This window comes from Vitis riparia, chromosome 3 (assembly GCF_004353265.1).
Source record: "Vitis riparia cultivar Riparia Gloire de Montpellier isolate 1030 chromosome 3, EGFV_Vit.rip_1.0, whole genome shotgun sequence".
Taxonomy (NCBI): Eukaryota; Viridiplantae; Streptophyta; class Magnoliopsida; order Vitales; family Vitaceae; genus Vitis; species Vitis riparia.
In genome coordinates, this window is record NC_048433.1 from 4,471,099 (window position 1) to 4,492,855 (window position 21,757).

General features: G+C 38.7%; 1 protein-coding gene across 6 annotated transcripts in view; it reads right to left on the reverse strand.

Annotated features, from left to right (window-relative positions):
* LOC117911171 (B3 domain-containing protein At4g34400-like) overlaps positions 1-21,750 on the reverse strand; it is a 78,472-nt gene extending 56,722 nt beyond the window's left edge. For 2 of the 6 annotated variants that reach the window (XM_034825407.1, XM_034825411.1), the window contains exons 1-4: positions 21,160-21,749; positions 17,546-17,623; positions 2,993-3,434; positions 2,667-2,857 (exon numbers count right to left, since the gene is read on the reverse strand). The gene's annotated coding sequence lies outside the window, so the exon portion shown is untranslated. Of the gene's footprint in view, positions 1-2,666; positions 2,858-2,992; positions 3,435-17,545; positions 17,624-21,159 lie in introns of all 6 variants that reach the window. The other 4 variants (XM_034825410.1, XM_034825405.1, XM_034825409.1 and 1 more) reach the window with 3 other exon arrangements.
* Positions 21,751-21,757: the final 7 nt, after the last annotated feature.

Genomic DNA, 21,757 nt, shown 5'->3' on the forward strand with positions numbered 1-21,757 from the left:
TAGATACTTATTTGTTACATTTAAATAGAGAATTAGCCTATGATAGCATTAAGAATTGAAAACTCTTACAATATTATTATACCCATTTTTACATCCAATGCCAAAAATTTGCATATCTTGGAAATAAAACAATGAAAATAATAAAAAGAATTGTGGTTGATAATTAGTTATAAGTGATGGAAAATAAATCATTGTTAATTTCTTGTTTCAACTTATGGATTAAGACAAGCACTTATTCTTGTCTCTACTCATGGATTGAGATAGTTCTTCATTGATGAGGGGAAATCTCTAAGAAATGCTAAAAATTCTTTTTTTTTTTTTTACCCTGTTTCATGAGATCTAAGTCAAGGCGTTGTAACTCTAAATCATCTTGCAAGCTAGCCAAGTTGAGCTATTCATACCCGAATCAAGATGAGTTATTCTTGAATGCAGAATACTCAAATTGTGTCTCAAACTTGTTGCACCCATGGCAAAGATGTATTGGTCTTGGCCAATGCTTTGAGCCATGGTAGATTGGAATGTCTTGGAGCAAATATCTTACATATGATAATGCAATACAAATATGTAGAAGAAAGATCACCATGGCCAACTCGACCAAATTTTGCCCTAAGACCATATAAGGGCAAATAAATGCGAGAGTATCAAGCATATCTCAAATTGTGATATTGCCAAATCTATTAGTAAGTTTCAACCTACACAGGAAATTACAACTATCTATATATTATGGAAAGGGAGAGGGTGGGTGGTGGTCTGGTGAAGTTAGAAGTGAGTATGGAGTTGGTCTTTGAAAATCCATTAGGAAGGAACGAAACACTTTCTTGGGCCATTTTTCTTTTGAGGTGGGTAATGGGAGAAGGGTGAAATTTTAGATAGATAAGTGGTGTGGGGATGAACCGTTGTGTGTTTATTTCCCCTCTTTATTTGCTTTAGTTGTTGCAAAAGAGGCTTGGGTGGCGGATCTTTAGGTGCAGCATGGGGAGAGTGGTGTTTCAAACCCTTGTTTCTCATGACCTTTGAATGATTGAGAAGTGGAGATGAAGTTGGGGATTTATTTGTCAAGGTGCAAGAAAAGGCAGTTAATATGGAGGGGGGAAGATAAAATGGTGAGAATGAACTTGCACAATCTTAATTTTTTTGTGTAGCTCTTATATGCCGCTTTGGAATTAGGGGTTGTTGTGTCTTTTCCAAGGCGGGTAGTTTGGAATTCGTTGGTCTTTTCGAAACTTAACTTTTTTGCATGGGAGGCAACTTAGGGAAAGTTTTGACTTTAGATCAACTTCAAAAGAGAGGGTGGTCTTTGGTCAATAGGTGTTTTCTTTGCAAAGAAGAAAAAGAATTCATAGATCGCATCCTCCTTCATTGTTCTTTGGTTAGGGTCTTTTGGCAGTTGCTGTTTGATCTCCTTGGTATTCACTGGGTACTAGTTGCTATAGTAAAAGAGACTCTTTTAGGGTAGTGTGGTTCTTTTGTGGGTCTTTGGTATTCAAAAATGGTTTGGAGAGAAACTCCATTATGTCTATTTTGGAAGGAAAAAAATCTCAGGCGTTTGAGAATGAGGAACATTCAATTCAGCTTTTGAAGATGTTCTTTTCGAGAAATTTGTTTGATTAGGTAAAGCAATATATAGAGATTGATTCTTTGTCTTTATTTGATTTCTTTAAGTGGTTGGGTTCTAGTTAAGGGTGGGGTTTGTTGTTTGGGATTCTTTTCTTTTTTTGTGCTTCGAGACACTTTTTGTATACATCCTATGCACTTTAGAGCATCCTTGTGGCATTTTAATTTTTTAATGCATTTGATTTTGTTTACCAAAAAAGAAAAGGTAAATAATCTCCTTTTCAAATCCTACAAGCATCCCTACATAACTCCTGAAATTAACTAGCTTACTAAAGAGACCATCAAAAGGAAGCTCCTCCCCCGCCGGCCAGTTGATGGACTTTAACTTAGATGACCGTTGCTCCTCAGACTTGACCGCAATATCCTTGCAAAAAGGATTTTTCACAGTGTTCTCCAGAAACTCCAACAAAGACCAATCTTGAAGCATCATCTTGAGTGGTCGGTTTCCCTCTCCCAAAGGCCCTTTACAAAGCCCCGCCTTCTGCTGAGATTTCTTCTCGTAGCAAAGAGTCTGGCCTACTTGTGAAAGCTGCTGCTTCTGCCAAGAGAGCATCGTCAACTCCTGAAACCCTCCCCTCTAATCCTTGAGACCTCACTTGGAGAATGGGATCAACAAAAAACTCATTGTTGCTGCCTTTCTCTCCGCTGGATAGCAACACTTTCTTCCGCATCTGGTTTTCCTCTAGGAAGTTGTTGCACATTCTAATATCCTATATGAGGAACTTAGTATCAACAAAAATGCAATTGATGACATATCTAGCCAATGAAATTCATCCTAGTTAGCCATCAGATGTTGTTGAGCATTATCCATTTAAGATATACACAGGGTCATTTCCTGGTTTTACAGCAAGGCAGAGAAGACATTGTGGTGAATAGTGTAAAGAATGAAAGTACCTTTGACCCTAGGCAAAAACAAATTAACAAGTAACCAAAGTATTTTGGGCCTGGCAATGTGAATAAGAACATACTATGTAAAGTTTTAAGGATGGAACACAACAGCATAAAAAATGTTCACAAGCGAGAAAATTATAAATAGGTGATGCAAGCCTTACCAATTTACTCCTCCTCCCTGGTCGTATTTTTGTTATGAAACAAGGATTTTCAGGTTTAACAATACTTTTGAAGTCTAAAGCATTGTCTACCTCAACATTGCCAATACAAGCTTTTTTATACTTGCTCTTGGTACGAGAAGTTTCTTTGTATGCACTTCTAGTCTTTTTAATGGCAGTTCGTTTGTACCCACCTAAATCAGAGAAAACTGCAGGTCAAATATTGAAAAATGCAAATGAATATATATGTGCATGTACACATGCAAAGAAAAAATGGAAAAATATTAAGGAAAGAAAAGAATTACAAAGCTGATAATAACATTTTCTACCAATTGATCGTGGACCTCTGCCAGAATATTTACGCTTGAATACAACCACTCCCTTGTTAGAAGATTTTGATTGTGGTTCTTCTTCCTCTTCTTCTTCCTCCTCTTGTTCGTCATTTCTTTCTACTTCTTCAACATCCTCCTCCCCCTTCACAAAAAATTTCTTTTTGTTGACATCCACATTAACCTCAGAGTCCTTCTTTTGACACCCAGTTGTCCCAAACAATTTAAAATCAAATATATAACTGCCATCATATTGGAAAACAAAAAGGTCGCCCTCTTCCACTAGATTATCTGTAAGAAACTGCTGCCAACCTTTCAGAAAATACACATTCCTTCCAATTTGGCCTACCTCCACATGCCAAACTCTCCCAACAGAATCTCTGAGGATGGCCTTTTCAGGGACAAAGCCATTAAAGTGTTTTACGAAAGCTGTTGGGATTTGCTGCACAAAAAGAAGTCCGTATGTCAATGACACGTAGTCAATTACTATAATAGTGCATAAATAATGGATCATGTTTATCAATATTCAATGGAAAGCATTTATTACTATTTTCTTTTATTTTAACCATCACCTATAAGTTTGAAGATGTATACTACTATTGTAAGATGTTACATAATGGTCAATATGTATATGATGGCACACTACTCAGCCAATCAACTCAAATAGGTCTTAATGCATGATGACAAAATTTCTGGTTAGTTCTATGCTGACAAAACTTCCGCATTGGGTCACCACCTAATCAGTTAAATGCAGACTACAGTTGGAGGCAGCTTGCCAATACAGTTCAGAAAGGAAGAAGTTCAAGTAGATTGTAACAAAAAGTCCCACAACCAAAAATTTTATCGTGTTTTCTTTTATGCATATATTAGCCATGAGCCATGGTCCATCGCATGCATTTACTTAATTGAATTTGGAGTTGGAAGTTTTAATTGAACAAATTGATAGTTTAAAGCTAAATCAAATGGTAACAATGTCATTGAAGTTCAATTTTACAGGTCTGATAGAATTCTATCCCCTAACATATTGATGAAAGAGAACATGGAGCAGAAGCGTTAAATGAACAGGAAAGAGCTTTTAGAAAGAAAATGAGGAACCTTTGTAATCCCTTGTTTTAAACCTATTTTTCACATTTTCTTCTAATTGCTTTTTATCTGTGATCACTTAATTGAATAATTTTTTAAATATATCAATGTGCAGCTACTTTCCTTCTTAATATTCATTAGAATTATCTTTTCCATTTCAATTATCAAAAAATAAAGAATTATCTTTTCCATTTTACATGTCAAAGCTTCCTTGAGTGCAATAAAAACCATCACTAATTTTTCAAGTAATAAGATACCCTTGCTGGTCACAATCATGGTTATGAAGCCAAAATGATTTTTAAAAACCCAGATATTTACCAAAAATAGGTATCATTGTATTTTATCTCTCATCCAATTAGAATTTCTTTTAGCCTTCCAATTTGTTAAAGCGTTCCATACCAAGCTACCTGATTCTGTCATATATTTCCCCCAAGACGTTTTTAATCAGAAACAAGATGATACTTAAAAGCAAGAATAACAAGGAAGAAAGATTCTTCACAGAAAACATGTGAGGAAATGGATTCCCAATATTTGCATAACAAGAAAGAAAAAAAGAGCTCCAATATTCAAGAAATTCTACTTAAGATAATTTATTAGAATTACTACTTAATATACTTACTGGAATTGCCACATGTGACATTAACCAACTCTAGGAATTATCACTGCAACCCCTGTCAGTGACACTATTGCCCTAACACCACTAAGGCTCCATTTAAAACCAATAGCATGTTTTACAGATGAACCACCATCCCTGCTTCCTAGTATTTAAAAGCATAATTGGGTACATATTTTATTCTTCTTTTAAATTAGAGACAGTATTTCCTTTTCTTTTCATATACTAAGCAATCTTTGTGCCGTCTGGATGCTAAAGGCATTCGTTTATATATTGATTTCACCAACCATTTTCAAGGAATAACTGTTCAAACCCCTGATGTGTCCAAAATTATAACCTAAAGCCTTGACCAATGAACTTATATTTGTTTGAGCTTACAGACTAGAGTTTGCCTTCATTCAAATCCACAAAATGCACCTATTCATAGCTTAAATGACTTCACTTCATGATTTCTTATATGGGTGTTCCAGTTGTTAAATTTGTCATCTCTTGCATTCTTATGAGAGAAGTCTCTGTAGTTTGGATAACAAACTAAAAACCGAGCATTATGTATCCTAAATTCAAATTTTCAAAGCCAACCTACATGAATTGGGAATTTTTTTTTTTTTTTTGATAAGTAAAAGAAGTATATTAAACGAAAAGAGGAAACACCAAAAATCGGTGCCCTCTAAGTATACAGGGAGTATACACACCACCTTCCCTAACTAGGAGCCTATCCAGTCTACAAAACTTACAAGAGAAGAATGACTCTTGATTCATGCCTAATTGGTGTCTCAGCTGATTCGTGTCCAGCTGGTGCTCCTTGATTGAGGGATTAATCAACAAAATTTATAACCTATTACACCATATACTAGGGTAGCAAAGACAAAGCTACTATAGCATAGTGGCTCTAGGATCGTTCACTGGGATGGGTTTTCACTTCACAAATGATATTATTTCAAAGATAAATTGGTGCCTTTTCATTTCAAGGTTAGCTTTAAAAGAAAACATAAAGACGTTTGAATGAAAAAATGAAAGGTTTTAAACTAACCAAAAGTAGTAACTGATTTTACTTACAAAGAAAAGTGTTTCTTGGAGTTTCAGGTCACTAGGCTCAGATTCATCATACAAAAAGGAGAGTTCCGGTCACTTGTTTCATTTCCTCACATTAGAGAATTAACATAAAGTCGATTCTCTAATAGCTGCTGCACAAATGCATCCCTCAATTGGATTTCAGCTTTAATTCTCTCACTGATGCAACTTGCAATGGTTTGAGCCTCTCACTAGCCTTTACCATTCAAGGTGATCTTTAACCTTGGATTACCCGTCAAAAGCTCGCAAGAGGTAACTAATGGATGTCTCCTAAGAGTCCAAAAGCTTACCAAGTGTTGGCTATTCTAGAAAATCCTACCTTCAAGTCACCTACCAGAGGCTCGCAAGGGGTAAACTAGTGCATCTCCATGGTTAGAGATCACTTGCCTTACCAAGTGTTGGCCCAGGTGACTCCAAGGTGTTTTAAGTTAACTAAAAACGTAGAAACCATTCATGGGACACACTTACTCTTCATTCCAAACTAAAACAACAAAACTTCCAATTTATGCCTGAGGAAACTTACCCGGTTACCTTAGCTCCAAGAGACAAAGAGCCTAGCCTCTCATCCTCTGAGAAAACATCTCAGAGAATGTTTGGCTAGCAAGAAAATGAAAATGAAAGAGAAAACAAGAATATATAGGAAAAACAGAGCAAGTGCTCTGTATTTTACTTCCTTCCCAAAAACTGTACAAAGGATCTCCTGGAACCAAAACTCTAACACTCCCAGAACAGGCTCCTCGGGCTCCCTTTTAAAACCAAAATTACAATGACAGCTATTCCATGATATTTTGCCAAATTCCTAACTTAAAAGCTAAGGAAATCTATCATTGGTGGTTTACAAGGAGAATTTGGGCATTTAGCCAACAAAAATCTAATAAAAAATATCTCCAAGTGTCGGTTACAAATATCGGGGAGCACTCAGGATCACTTCGCAGGTGACAAGTGAGGTCTGCGAAATTTCGCAGGTGCACAAGAGGAGTTGCGAAATTTCTTCATAGCAGGCAGTTGCTTCAACACCTTAGCAAAGCGGACTTCCATCATGTGGTGTTTGGCTTCCATCGCGGAGTGAAGCTTCAGGGGAACTCCATAGCACTGTGCAAAAGTGTTGCGAAATCATTCCGCAACAAAAGTGCTAATTCCGCAGCACTTTTTCTGAAGCTTTCCTTCAGCTTGGAGCAGTTATCTTCCAAAGGCTGTAACTTTCTCATTTCAGGTCCAAATTGCACACGGTTTGAAGCATTGGATTGTTGACTTCCTAAGCTTTCAAATGACATATAGCATGCATAAATTGGACATCAAGAAGTGCTCCAAAAGTGGCTGCAGTGACTGTCATCAAGAATGCTCCATAGCTGATTTCTCTTTGCTTTCCCTTTGCATTCCAGACTCGTTTATGGAAAAAGTGCTTCAAGGCTTTGATTCTTCATGCCTCTGAGCTTCCCATAGCTTTCTAAGGATTCCAAATAACTCTCCTCAATCTCATAATGCTTTGGTGATCAAAATACTAACAAAAACACCAAAACTTAAGGCAATTTGATTATAATTGATTGCAAGGAGCCTTAACATGCTAATTGGGTTAAAAGGCACCAACTACTACTCAAAAGTGTTTAAAAGGATTAATTAAAAGCTATCAAATAGCACTTTTTGAGTAGTAATCACTCCCCCCAACCGACATATTGCTAGTCCCTTAGCAATGAAGGAGAGAAAAATAAAATAAAAGTACCATAATTTACAACATCATGCTGATCACTTCAAAAAATGTTTAAGTGGCATGACTGATCAAACTCTCACACGGAACATTAAAGAAATAAAACTCAAACTTCAACAAGAGTTATCAAATAACTTGTCTAGTCACAATTCATAAAGAGTAGGCATTATGCAAATTTGAGCTTTAAAATCATTTCCACTTCCAAAGGTCCAAACCTTACTCTTCCACAAAAATCTAAGTGTTACTTATTAGCTTCCGAATATAGTATGTTGAACTAATCTCTCCCCTCAACCTAGTTCTTTTCAAAGCTTAGCAAACATAATCAACCTCCAATAGGCTAAGAACGCACCTCTTTTCTTTCACAATTTTTTTCTTGTAGGAGTGCAAAGCTTAAAGGCATTCTTTTCTAAATTGTCCATGTAACGGGGGTCCATCGATGACTCCCAACCAATCAAGGTTTAGGGCATCAAGCTTTAAGGATTTTTCAACCACTAACTCCTCGGATTTCACCCCGGACTTTTGAGAATGAATTTTTAAATACCCAAGCACCTACAGTATGTTAAACTCCACCTATTCACCCATGTAACGAGCATTGAGGTCGGTGACTCCCAACCAATGAAGGCTTAGGGCACCAGGTTTTAAAGATTTTCACCATATACCCCTTAGACCTTGCTCGGGTTTCAAGATAAGCAAACATTTTCTTCTTTCTTTCTTTCTTTTCAAAGGCTCATTGGCCTTTTATAAGGTGTCCCAACACTATTAAATGAGGTCAAAGGTACCAAGTCTAAAATTTTCCTAAGTCAAGAGGGAAATAGTTTTTCATCTTATAATCGGAACCTAGTGTGCACAGTGTGTGAATAGCTTAAAGTGGAAGAACTAAGGTTGAATTCAATAGATGTTTCAACAATTCATCAACTTTAGTAAGCATAATACAAACTCTAAGTCAAGTAAAAAGACAAAAATTCAATTTCTCCCTTTTCATTTTGAAAAATTTTCCTTAATAACCATGGAGAGTAGAATAAAAAACTTAAAAATTTTTAAAAATTACACAAAAAGCAACTAAATTACCAAAATAACTTAGCATTAATAGCAATACTTACTTCCTCAACTCTCCCCCCAACCAAGCTGAACATTGTCCTCAATGTGACAAAAGCGATTAAAAAATAGGGAGGAAGTGGTACCTCTTGAGTGACATGGAGTCTGAGTCATATAGGAGAAACCACATGTTTCAAAGAAAACATAAGAGTTAGTGAGTAGAGAAAATAGAAAAATGCCAAGTTTAAAAAATGATGTCTATATATGATGTATCATCAGTAATACATCTAATCCTAGAATATAAGACATCAAAATATGGAATTATCAATACTAATATAATAAGTAAATACAAAAAAATAAAAGATGATCAAGTAGTGGTAGGGTCCTGTGGAGCTGATGCATCTGTGGTGGCCTCTTGAGTGGGTTGGATCAGAACTTCAACCTTTGCTTTGGTAGTCTCCTTAGGTGGCATAGCCTTTTCAGCTGGAGCTCTCAGTTGGTAGCTATGGGATTTGATGGTTTAAGGAGGTAAGAAATGGAATGAGAGGCTTTGTGTGTGTGATCTCAGGGTGCCGCGGGGCTTTCCTCTAGTCTTGGCCATGGCTGAAATGGAGAAAGGTGGCTGTTCATGAGTTCCAGAGGGTACTCAGCTGGTGCGTGGGGCTCTGTTGGCATTTTAGCAATTTCCTTTAGCTTTGCAAGGTGTTTTTGCAAACCTCCCTCCATTTTGCAAGTCAATTTCACAATTTGAAGGCCATTTCGAAGCTTTGAGATGATTTGGCAGCCATTTCGAAGCTTGGAGATCATTTCATAACCATTTCGAAGCTTGGAGGTGATTTTGCAGCCCAAAAGTGCCCTGCAAAATGGAGCTTTGGCTGCGAAATTGGAGTTTTTATGCTTCGCAGTCATTTTGCAGCTGCAGAACACCCTGCGAAATTGGGACTTGGCTGCGAAATTGGGAGTTTTTATGCTTCACAGCCGTTTCGCAGCTGCGAAATAAGGGTCACGTACTGCAAAAATGGCACTCGTGTGCCAAAAGTTGGTTTTGCAGATTTGAAATCCTCTGCGAAATGGAGCTTTCCCTGCGGAAATGAGATATTTCATGCTTTGGTGGTTCGCAGCCCGTTTCGCAGCTGCGAAATTGGGGTCACTGTACCGCGGAATGGCACTCGTGTGCCAAAAGTTGGTTTCGCAGCTGCGAAACACCCCGCGGAATGGAGAAATCGCTGAGGAATCGCTGCGGAATTGGGGCTTTTTACGCCTTAGTGGTTCGCAGAGCACTTCGCAGCTGCGAAATTGGGATTCCTGTGCTGCGAAGTGGCACTCGTGTGCCAAACACCGGTTTCGCAGTTGCGAAACACCCTTCCAAATGAAGCTTTCCCTGCGAAATGGAGGATTTCATGCTTTGGAGCTTCGCAGCCGCTTTCGCAGCTGCGAAATGGGGGCTCCTGTGCTGCGAGTGGCACTCGTGTGCCAAACATCGGTTTCGCAGCTGCGAAATCGTTCGCAGAGGGCTTAAAAGTTTGCGAACTGATTTCGCACAAAAGGCCGTTTCGCAGAGGCTGCGAAATCTCGCAGACCCCTGTTTTTCCCCTGTTTTTGCTCTGTTTTTGCTCTGTTTTCGCTCCGATTTCTTCCCGATTTCTTCCTTTGCAATTCCTCTTGATTTTGATCATCCAAAAACCTATATTACATCAAAACAAACTAGAATTAAAGCATTAAAATCAAAATTAAAGCATTGAAATCAAAATTAAAACATTGAAATCAAAATTAAAACAAGTAATAAGTAAAACAAAAAGCTATGGACTAGTTAGTCTTTAGAAAGACTAAGTCCATCAAAAAATTTGATCCTGATTCAGCTTGCCTGGATCCCATATGAAGTTAGCATCCTTATTAGAGATTTGCTATGTATGATGGCAACAAAACCAATTCCCTTTTTGCCATACAAAGCTTGGAGAAAAAGCGGATGCATGTGTTTCTTCATTTTTCCTTGATGACTATCCTCTGTGGTTCTCCTTGTACATTAACATCATAGCCATCTTTCTCTATCCTTTTCCCCTTTCTCTTTCCTTTGATTTCCTCCCTCTTTTCTTTCTCTGTTTCACTCTCTACCTCATGCTCTAGCTTGCATGTGGGCAGATCAACCTCTTTACCACTCAAAGTGATCACTTCTTTGACTTCCCTCTTTTGTGAAGATTCTCCCTCCTTAGCCTCCATTTCATGGATACCATGGAATTTTGATAAGGTTGAGAAGGAGAGTTTTCTTTCTCTTGCACTGTGTTGAGGTTGGCAAACCTTGAGATTGAATCTTGGAGATTATCTATCTTCTGAGATAGATAATTTTGCACTTCATCCATCTTTTTCTCTACACAGTCATTTCTTTGACTGAGCTGAGCATTGATGGATTTGTTAGCTTCAACAAAGTCTTCCATGACCTTGTTAAGATTCATCATAGCTTGGTCAAGGTTTGAGGCTTGCTGTGGTACTTGAGCAGGTTGCTGATACTGAGGTGGCTGTGGTTTCCAAGAGAATGTTGGATGGTCCCTCCAATTGGAATTGTAGGTGTTGCAATCACCAAACATTTCCCTCTCCGTTGGAATGATAGGACACTCTTCCACCAAGTGCTCATAAGATAGACAAATGGCACAAGGCATAGGTAGCAATGGTGTTTGAGAGATGGCTTGCACTTCTTGCATGTTCTTCATTTCTAGCTCATCCAATCTCCTTTCCATAGCTGCAATCTCTGCCTTCATGTCTATGCCGTCATTCAAAATATACATCTCACCCTTAGCTTTAGGTTGAGACATCATTCTTCCCATATCTCTAGCATTTGGTTCATCCCATCTTCTTGAAAATTCAGCCACATAACTGATGAAGTTCATGGCTTCCTCTGCTATCTCGTATTCAATATGGCATGCACAACTAGCAAATTGTGAATTAAAAACAGAGAAACAAAAGAAAAAAAGAAAAACAATTCTAAGAAAAATTAAGGTAAACTAAAACTAAATAAAAGTATACTAAAATATGAACAAAGAAAGATAAAGAAATAAAAAGAGTTAGTAAAAAGAAAAGAAAAGTCACCAAACTTGTGATGAAGATCACAAGTGTTCTCAAAAGATCATATCACTGCAAAGTGGCACCATCCCCGGCAACGGCGCCATTTGATTCATGCCTAATTGGTGTCTCAGCTGATTCGTGTCCAGCTGGTGCTCCTTGATTGAGGGATTAATCAACAAAATTTATAACCTATTACACCATATACTAGGGTAGCAAAGACAAAGCTACTATAGCATAGTGGCTCTAGGATCGTTCACTGGGATGGGTTTTCACTTCACAAATGATATTATTCAAAGATAATTGGTGCCTTTTCATTTCAAGGTTAGCTTTAAAGAAAACATAAAGACGTTTGAATGAAAAAGGAAAGGTTTTAACTAACCAAAAGTAGTAACTGATTTTACTTACAAAGAAAAGTGTTTCTTGGAGTTTCAGGTCACTAGGCTCAGATTCATCATACAAAAAGGAGAGTTCCGGTCACTTGTTTCATTTCCTCACATTAGAGAATTAACATATAGTCATTCTCTAATAGGTGTGTACAAATGCTTCCCTTAATGGTTTCAACTAAATCTCTCACTGATGCAACTTGCAATGGTTTAGCCTCTCACTAGCCTTTCCATTCAAGGTGATCTTTAACCTTGGATTACCCGTCAAAAGCTCGCAAGAGGTAACTAATGGATGTCTCCTAAGAGTCCAAAAGCTTACCAAGTGTTGGCTATTCTAGAAAATCCTACCTTCAAGTCACCTACCAGAGGCTCGCAAGGGGTAAACTAGTGCATCTCCATGGTTGAGATCACTTGCCTTACCAAGTGTTGGCCCAGGTGACTCAAGGGTTTTAAGTTAACTAAAAAGTAAAAACCATTCAGGGACACACTTACTCTTCATTCAAACTAAAACAACAAAACTTCCAATTTATGCTGAGGAAACTTACCCGGTTACCTTAGCTCCAAGAGACAAAGAGCCTAGCCTCTCATCCTCTGAGAAAACATCTCAGAGAATGTTTGGCTAGCAAGAAAATGAAAATGAAAGAGAAAACAAGAATATATAGGAAAAACAGAGCAAGTGCTCTGTATTTTACTTCCTTCCCAAAACTGTACAAAGGATCTCCTGGAACCAACTCTAACACCCCAGAACAGGCTCCTCGGGCTCCCTTTTAAACCAAAATTACAATGACAGCTATTCCATGATATTTTGCCAAATTCCTAACTTAAAAGCTAAGGAAATCTATCATTGGTGGTTTACAAGGAGAATTTGGGCATTTAGCCAACAAAAATCTAATAAAAAATATCTCCAAGTGTCGGTTACAAATATCGGGAGCACTCAGGATCACTTCGCAGGTGACAAGTGAGGTCTGCGAAATTTCGCAGGTGCACAAGAGGAGCTGCGAAATTTCTTCATAGCAGGCAGCTGCTTCAACACCTTAGCAAAGCGGACTTCCATCATGTGGTGTTTGGCTTCCATCGCGGAGTGAAGCTTCAGGGGAACTCCATAGCACTGTGCAAAAGTGTTGCGAAATCATTCCGCAACAAAAGTGCTATTCCGCAGCACTTTTCTGAAGCTTCCTTCAGCTTGGAGCAGTTATCTTCCAAAGGCTGTAACTTCTCATTTCAGTCCAAATTGCACACGGTTTGAAGCATTGGATTGTTGACTTCCTAAGCTTTCAAATGACATATAGCATGCATAAATTGGACATCAGAAGTGCTCCAAAAGTGGCTGCAGTGACTGTCATCAAGAATGCTCCATAGCTGATTTCTCTTTGCTTTCCCTTTGCATTCCAGACTCTTATGGAAAAGTGCTTCAAGCTTTGATTCTTCATGCCTCTGAGCTTCCCATAGCTTTCCAAGGATTCCAAATAACTCTCCTCAATCTCATAATGCTTTGGTGATCAAAATACTAACAAAAACACCAAAACTTAACAATTTGATTATAATTGATTGCAAGGGCCTTAACATGCTAATTGGGTTAAAAGACACAACTACTACTCAAAAGTGTTTAAAAGGATTAATTAAAAGCTATCAAATAGCACTTTTTGAGTAGTAATCAACTCTCTGCTAGGAAACCCCTGACCCAAAACCAGAGATTACATACAAAAGAATATTTCAACCTTTGAAGCGAAAGATCCTCATCCCCAAACGCTAACCTATTTCTCTCCTTCCAAACTGACCAAAAAATACATAAAGGCGCCATTTGCCAAGCCTTCTTGCGTCTTTTTCCCACAAACCCTCCATTCCACCCAAGAAGGGTTGTCTTCACTGTACACGAGAGAGTCCAAGATATTCCAAAAAGAGAGAAAAGGAGGTTCCATAGGACCCGCGTCTTGACACAATGCAGTAGGAGATGATCCACTGTTTCTTCTTCAGATAAACAGAGAAAGCACCTATTTGCCAAAGAGAACCCCCTCCTTTGAAGTTGCTCCTGTGTTAAAACTTTACTCCAAGAAGCCTCCCAAGCAAAGAAAGCTACCTTGGGAGGCACTCTTGCCCTCCAAATTCTTTCACTAGGGAACAAAGAAAGGCCCCCCGGCTCCATCATAGAATAAAGGGATCTAACAGAGAAAGCCCCATCATTTGAAGCTGTCCATATCACTCTATCTGCCTCCTCCCTTTGAACCCTAAAAGCTTGGATCCTCTGCAACAACCGCTCCACCAAATCAATCTCCCAATCATTAAAGGCCCTTGCAAAGAGAGGAGTCCAACCAACCCCATCACCAACAGGATTCCACACCTCCGCAACCCAAGCATTCTTCGACATGGACATGGAAAAAAGAGATGGGAAGGACTCACAAAGAGGCCCATCACCACACCACTTGTCTTTCCAAAATTTCACTCTTTGCCCATTACCCAGATGGAAAGCTACCTTGCCATCTAACAGCCCCCACTTCTTCCTAATTGCTTTCCAAAGCCCCACTCCGTTTCTTCCCATCACCTCCCGAGTATACCAGCCCCCCTCCTCTATGCCATACTTGAGGCTAATTACACTTCTCCACAACGCCTCTCTCTCATTAGCAAACCTCCAATTCCACTTACCCAAAAGGGCGTTATTCATCAAAGATAAATTTCTCACCCCTAGTCCACCTTTCTTTTTCTCCAAGCAAACCAAGTTCCATCTTACAAGATGAGGTTTATGGGCTAAAGATCCCCCACCCCACAGAAAATCTCTCTGAATTTTCTCCAATCTCAACCTCACTTTTCTAGGCAAATGAAAGAGAGACATCAAATAGATAGGCATACTGGACATGGTGCTTCTAATTAGGGTGAGTCTTCCCCCTTTAGATATGTACTGCCTCTTCCACATAGCAAGCCTTCTACGAAAACGCTCTTCAACCCCATCCCACACCGCCAAAGAATTGAAAGCTGCCCCTAGGGGCATTCCCAAATAACTAGAAGGAATCCCTCCCACTTTACACCCCAACTCCAAAGCCAAACCCTCTATATTCAGCACCCTTCCAACTGGGATCATCTCACTCTTCTCTAAGTTAATCCTCAAACCCGAACACGCCTCAAACCACATGAGAAGCCAACTTAGATAAGTCATCTCGTCTGAAGACTCCTCACAAAAAACCAACGTATCATCCGCAAACAACAAATGCGATATATGCATCCCCTCACCCCTCCCACCACTCACCTTCCACCCAGATAAGTAGCCCCCACTAATAGCCCTTCTCATCATACTGCTAAAAACCTCCATGGCGATCACAAACAAATAAGAGGAAAGGGGATCTCCTTGTCTTAGCCCCCTCGAGCTTAAAAAAAAACGGATGGAGACTCATTAACTAACACTGAGAATTTCACTGTGGAGATACACCAATCAATCCACTTTATCCATCTCTCTCCAAACCCCATCTCTTTAAGAACAGCCAACAAAAAGCTCCAGCTAACACGGTCATAAGCCTTCTCTATATCCAACTTGCATAACACCCCTCCCACATTGTCTTTCAATCTTGAGTCCACAACCTCGTTTGCAATCAGCACTGCATCCAAAATCTGTCTACCCTCCACAAAAGCATTTTGAGACTCTGAGATCACTTTCCCCATCACCTTTTTAATTCTATTGGCCAACACCTTGGCCAGCAACTTGTAGAGGCTGCCTACAAGGCTGATAGGCCTGAAATCTTTCAAATCTTCAGCTCCTCCCTTCTTTGGGACTAGGACAAGAAATGTTGCATTTAAAGATTTTACAAATCTGCCCCTCTCATGAAATTCCTTGAAGAAGCCCATTATTTCAGCCTTCACTAAATCCCAACTGAACAACCAGAAGGCCATGGTGAAGCCATCCGGGCCGGGGGCTTTATCCTTGCCTAGATCTGAAAGAGCCGCAAACACCTCCCCTTCCGTAAAGGGAATTTCCAGCCCCTCAGCCTCACAGCTGTCTAATCTTATGAAGGGCAGCCCCTCAACACCAGGACGCCACCCCCCTTCTTCAGTGTACAGATTATTAAAAGCACCCACCACACTATTTTTTAAATCTAACTCCTCCGTATGCCAAACATCATCAACTTTCAGCCTAGACAACCAGTTCCTTCTGCTATGCGCATTCGCCATCCTATGAAAGAATTTGGTATTATTGTCCCCCTCCTTCAACCACAATTCCCTTGATCTCTGTCTCCAAAAAATTTCTTCCCTCAACACTCATGTTTTATAAGTCTCCTTAGCCTCCTTCCTTGCTTCACAATCCTCTAGACTCAGAGTTGAATGATTCTCCACTGCATCCCAGTACACCACCTGGCTAAGAGCTTCTCTCTTCTTAGTCTCAATTACCCCAAAAACTTCTTTATTCCAAGTCTTTAAAAGCCCTTTTAAGGCTCTTAATTTTGCATCCAGAACAAAGCTACAAGACCCAGTAAAAGTTAAACTGCCCTACCACCTCTTCATCTGATCCATGAACCCCCTTTCCTCCAGCCACATATTCTCAAATCTGAATGGTGACGGACCCCTCTTCAAACCTCCACCTTCAAGTAGGATAGGAAAATGATCAGAGAATGGTCTAGCAAAAATCCCCTGCATGGCTCCATTGAACATTCTGTCCCACTCATCTGTAACTAAGAACCTGTCGAGCCTAGATTGGGACTGATTGTTTAACCCCCCTCGCCAAGTAAAGAGACCCCCCTGTAAAGGGTAGTCCCTTAACTCCAAATCCTCTACCACTTCATTAAATCTCCTCATTGATGCAGATAACTCGCCCCCCCTACTGCGCTCTTCCGGGTATCTGATCATGTTAAAGTCTCCCCCCACACACCAAGGATCACTCCATAACCCCTTTATTGACCCAAGCTCCTCCCAAAAAACCTCTCTATCCCTTCTACACACCGGCCCATAAACTCCGGTAAACACCCACCTCATCCCATCCATACAATTCTTGAACAGACAGGACACTGAAAACAACCCTTCTTCCACCTCCAACAAATCAACCACTCTGTTGTCCCAAAATACCAAAACACCTCATTGTTCATTCTTTTTCTTGACTTATCTTTCTTTTCTATCCCACTATTTAATCCAGAATCTATGAAGTTTCCAGCAGTTTATCTCCCAAAACCCCCACAACTCCATGGTATTACTAACCCCCCTCGAAAGTCTCATCCAATTAATAATGCATGACCTACTTTATTTAGATAACACTACATTTCCCTATACTATTTTTCAATTTCAGACCTTTAATGGTATATGAAATCAAAATTCCCTCAGATAAAACCTATAAAAACTTAAAACACCTTAACCATCCTGCATTTAATCAATCTATCAACCAAAACATACAGATCATAAATCAAAAATAACCCGTCATCAAACAAAATCCAAAATGCCAGTTAATAAGCAAACAAATGGTAGACTTGAGAAATCCTACAATTAGTCAACCACAGAAGAGTAAGCCACAGTCTTTTACCACATTCAAAGCTACAAACTTCACAAATCAAACAATTTCAAGAACCCATAAAATAAAATAAAAATCATAACAGAGAACCCAGACCACAAAAAAGGTATCATAGAAAGCTGATTACCATTCTGTCCCAGCTGAGCTCTGGGAGATACACCTTGAAGAATTCAGGGAACACTTTTGGTGGTGAACTCATCTAGTTCTGCAACCAAAAAACCCTCTAAGCAACCCAAAAAGAAGATGAGAATATCAGCTGCAACCCATTGTATCAGCTCACACCTTTATATTAGCAAAAACCCAAAGGCGTTTCTGAAACCAGAAACAACAAGAGTGGGGCAGTTGTGTCAGACACAGTGGCCTTATCTCATCTGTGGTGCATGGAAAACAATTTCCAATGGGTAATAGGAGATGTGGAGAGTGGTGGACAGGAGTAGAGGTATGTGGTTGGATAATGAAGGATATGGAATGAAAACACAAAATGCTGAGCTGTGTTTTCTGGGTTCTCTGACAACGTTTTCATTGTTTTCTCCATCCCTCGAGGTTCAGTTTTGGGGAATCTACCATATCTAAAAATGTTTTCCTCAGATTGTGTTTTGGGTATTTTTGGCCTTTCCTGAGAGAGCTAATAAACGGTCATCCCATGTGAGCTGATTCTGTGGGTCCATGTTGTAAGGATAATTTGGGAAACATGATTTGGTTCCTGAGTATTGTCCCATTTTTCATGTTTTCCTACCTGCAGAGTCTACTCCTCCAGCCAGCCACTCGGTTGGTTGTTGATCAAATACGATTTTCACAATTATTTTCGTTTTATATAAACATAATTCATCTAAAAAGTAAACTCATTTACAGCAGTGGGTTGATATTTTCATAAAAGGACATCTCTCTCAACATTTTTAATACAAAAATTAAATTACATCAACTGTGAGATGAAAAGAAAGATATTGTTCTCTACACATGCCTTTATTGGTGTACTACTTCTCTGATATGGCACAATTAAGGCAGCTACTTAAATGTACTCCTTTTGGAAACTTAATTGAATCATACACACTATAAATTTAGGTCTTTTTGGAAACATTTTCGAAAACAAATTTTTGAGAACAAGTCTTAAAAGCAATTCTCAGTTGTAATCAGAAACAAATTCTGTTAAGAACTCAAACATCAAAATAGCTATCTCAGCCTATTCTCCATGAAGGTGTGCAGTTATGTACAATGTAAAGTTCAAGGACTATTCTACATGTTTTCAATTATGTCTCAGAATACAACAATGGGGATGAGTTCAGTCTATGCCGAGTAAGTTGGAAAATTGTTTCCTACTCTCAAAAACAAAAAATTATTTTCGCAAACAGTTTCTAAACAAACATTTAAGGTTTTTTTTTTTTTTTTTAATATCAAACACAAATATTTCATTACTATGAAATAAATAAATGCCAAAGAAAAAGTATGAGTGTTCCTTCCCCAAAACACAACCACTAGTTAACTCTAATCAAAAGTGAGAAAAATAATCTCCTCTAGATATATGGAAATACACAACTAAATGTAGTTGCAACTTACAACTACAAACTTAAAACCTAGGGCTAGAAAATACTCTACAAAAGAGATCAATAGATCAACTCTCATTTGCTAACATATCTGCCACTAGAAATTTAATTTTTAACCAAAGGAATATAGAACTTGCATCCAATCTCTAGTATTCCAAGTCCAAAGCATTTGATCTTTCAAATCCTTACTCTATGTCATCACTCCCTCCTACACCACGAATCCCTAGTGCACCACAAATGCTCCTTGCTTGTCTTCTCATAGATCCTTACGCATTCAGACTATTCAACCACTTCATTGTTTCCATATTCCAAGACCCAATTAATGTATAGGAGATACTATACTTATCTCAAATAACAAAGTATGTACTCCATGTATCACATGCCAATAAGAGAACAACCAACTTCATCTTCAACCAATATTTCTTTTGCAATTCATTTGTCTATTCCAAATCTTCTATACCATTCTTCTACTCAATTGTTAGAAAACTTTATAAATATCATGGGCAAAAAAGTTATGAGATGGAGATGGATATGTATTCTCATATCAAGAAGGTAGAGATATAAGATTGAAAATACCACAAGTATAACAAGTGATATCAAAATTCAAGTTGTGATTTATAGAGGATCCAAGGAAAACAAAACACAAAAAAGGATTGCAAAAGAAATTTTGGTTAAAGGTTGGGCAAGTCGTTTTTTCATCAAAATGTAATATATTGAGCATATAATTTTGTATTTGGAAAAAATGTTGTTTGAATCTTGAAATGTAGAAATTATGAAATGTTTGAATGGTTTGAATCCATATCACATTACGAGACTATGGAGCATGAGGAGACCGTGGAGCATGAGGAGACCGTGAAGCATGAGAAGACCGTGGAGCATGAGGGACTGTGGCATACAAGGAAGTTGTGGCATGAAGTAAGGATGTGGTTCAAACAAGTTTCCAAGTGAAGTACAATAGTTGATTGCCATAATAATTGTACATATCAGAGGAGTTGTGTGCAACAATAAAAACATGTGTATGATGAAAGTGTGTATCACAAAGACATGAAAGATTGATTTGATGAAATTTGATCCAAACTAAAAATCGTTAGTAAGTGTTTCAAATTCCTATTTGGTATATATTCCTTTTGGTAAACAATATTGCATGCAACACTTTATATATTGGTATTTCCACATAAAAATAGATGTCCTTATTGAATATGGGAAGTTGTTAGGAATACTCTATAAATGTTATAGGCCATGAGGAAAAAATGTTATGATATAGAAATTGGCATGTAAACCCTATACATAGTAAGTAGGGATGTGAGAAAAAGTTAAAGACACTCGACGAAGCAATAATTCATGGTTTAAGGTGTAGAAACAAAGAATTGGAAGCATGGGATTGTTTCAAAGCTTAATAGTTATATGGTTAAACACAATAAAACCATATGTGCCACTTTGCACCAACCCATCATATCGTAGCTTCCACTGGAATAACAGATTCCAATGACCCTGACCTCTCTTAATCAACCAAAGATCCACCATTTTGTAGATTTGATTGTAGGTAGACTAGAAATGCTTCTTTCAAGGAACTCCATCCAACCTACCTATGAAACACAAACTTTGTCCTTTTACCATTCCCAACCGGAGAAGTAGTTCAAAAATTCAACTCATCCCACTCCTTCTAATGGCTTTCCACAATCCCACACCTTGTCTCTCCCTTGCCTCTCACACAAGAAACGCAGAATTTTATCCATCCTACCCATTTTTTCCTGAGCCCCATGTTCTCCATTATTGAAAGGAGGAACTTCCAGTTTACATGATAGGCTTTCTCGTTATCCAATTTAGATGTTGGCCAGGTCCTTCTTCTAGAATCAATGGCCTCGTTAGCTATCAATAAAGCATCAAAAATCTGTCTACCCTCCACAAGTCACTTTAACTATCTTGCATTTAATCAATCGATCGACAAAAAGACAGAGATAATATATCAAGCATATCCCATCATCAAACAAATGTCAAAGTGCCAGTTAAATAAGCAAACAAATGGGAGATTTCATAAATTCTACAATCAGTCAACCACAGAAGAGAATAGCTAAAATCTTTTTCAACATTCAAAGCTACAAACGCCACAAATCAAACAAAACATGCATTATCCTTTCAAAGACCCAAAAAAAAAATGTAAAACAGAGAACCAAGACTACAAATAAGGTGTGCTGATTACCAGTCTGTCCCAGCTGAATTCATGGCCACCGCTTTTTTGGTGTTGAACTCATCTGGTGCAGCCAAAAAAAAAAAACCCTCTTAAGCACCCGAAGAACAAGGTGATTTATCAGCCAAAACCCATCGTATCAGCTCACACCCACTGAATCGGCAAAAGCCCAGACGAGTCTCTGCACCCAGAGGCATTTCTGATACCGGAAACAACCAAAAGTGGGCCTGTCATCCTCTTCTGTGGCGCTTGGAGGACACTCATCAACGGGCAATGTGGGCTGTGGAGTGCTGTGGAAAAGAGGCTGCGGAGGGGGGTGTTTAGACAATGAAGGATATGGACAGAAAACACAAATCCAGAGCTGTTCTTTCTGAAAACAATTTGATTGTTTTCTGGGTCTTTCAATTCTCAGTGAATCTTCCATACCGGAAACCGTTGAGATTGTGCTTTGCGTATTTTTGGGGATGAAGTTAATAAACTGTCATCCCTGTAAGCTGATCTTTAGGGCCCACATTACAGGGCTGTTTGGACACCATGATTTGGTTTTTGAGTCTCGTCCTATTTTTCATGTTCCGTATCCTTGCTAAGTCTATTCCCCCCAAACCAAAAA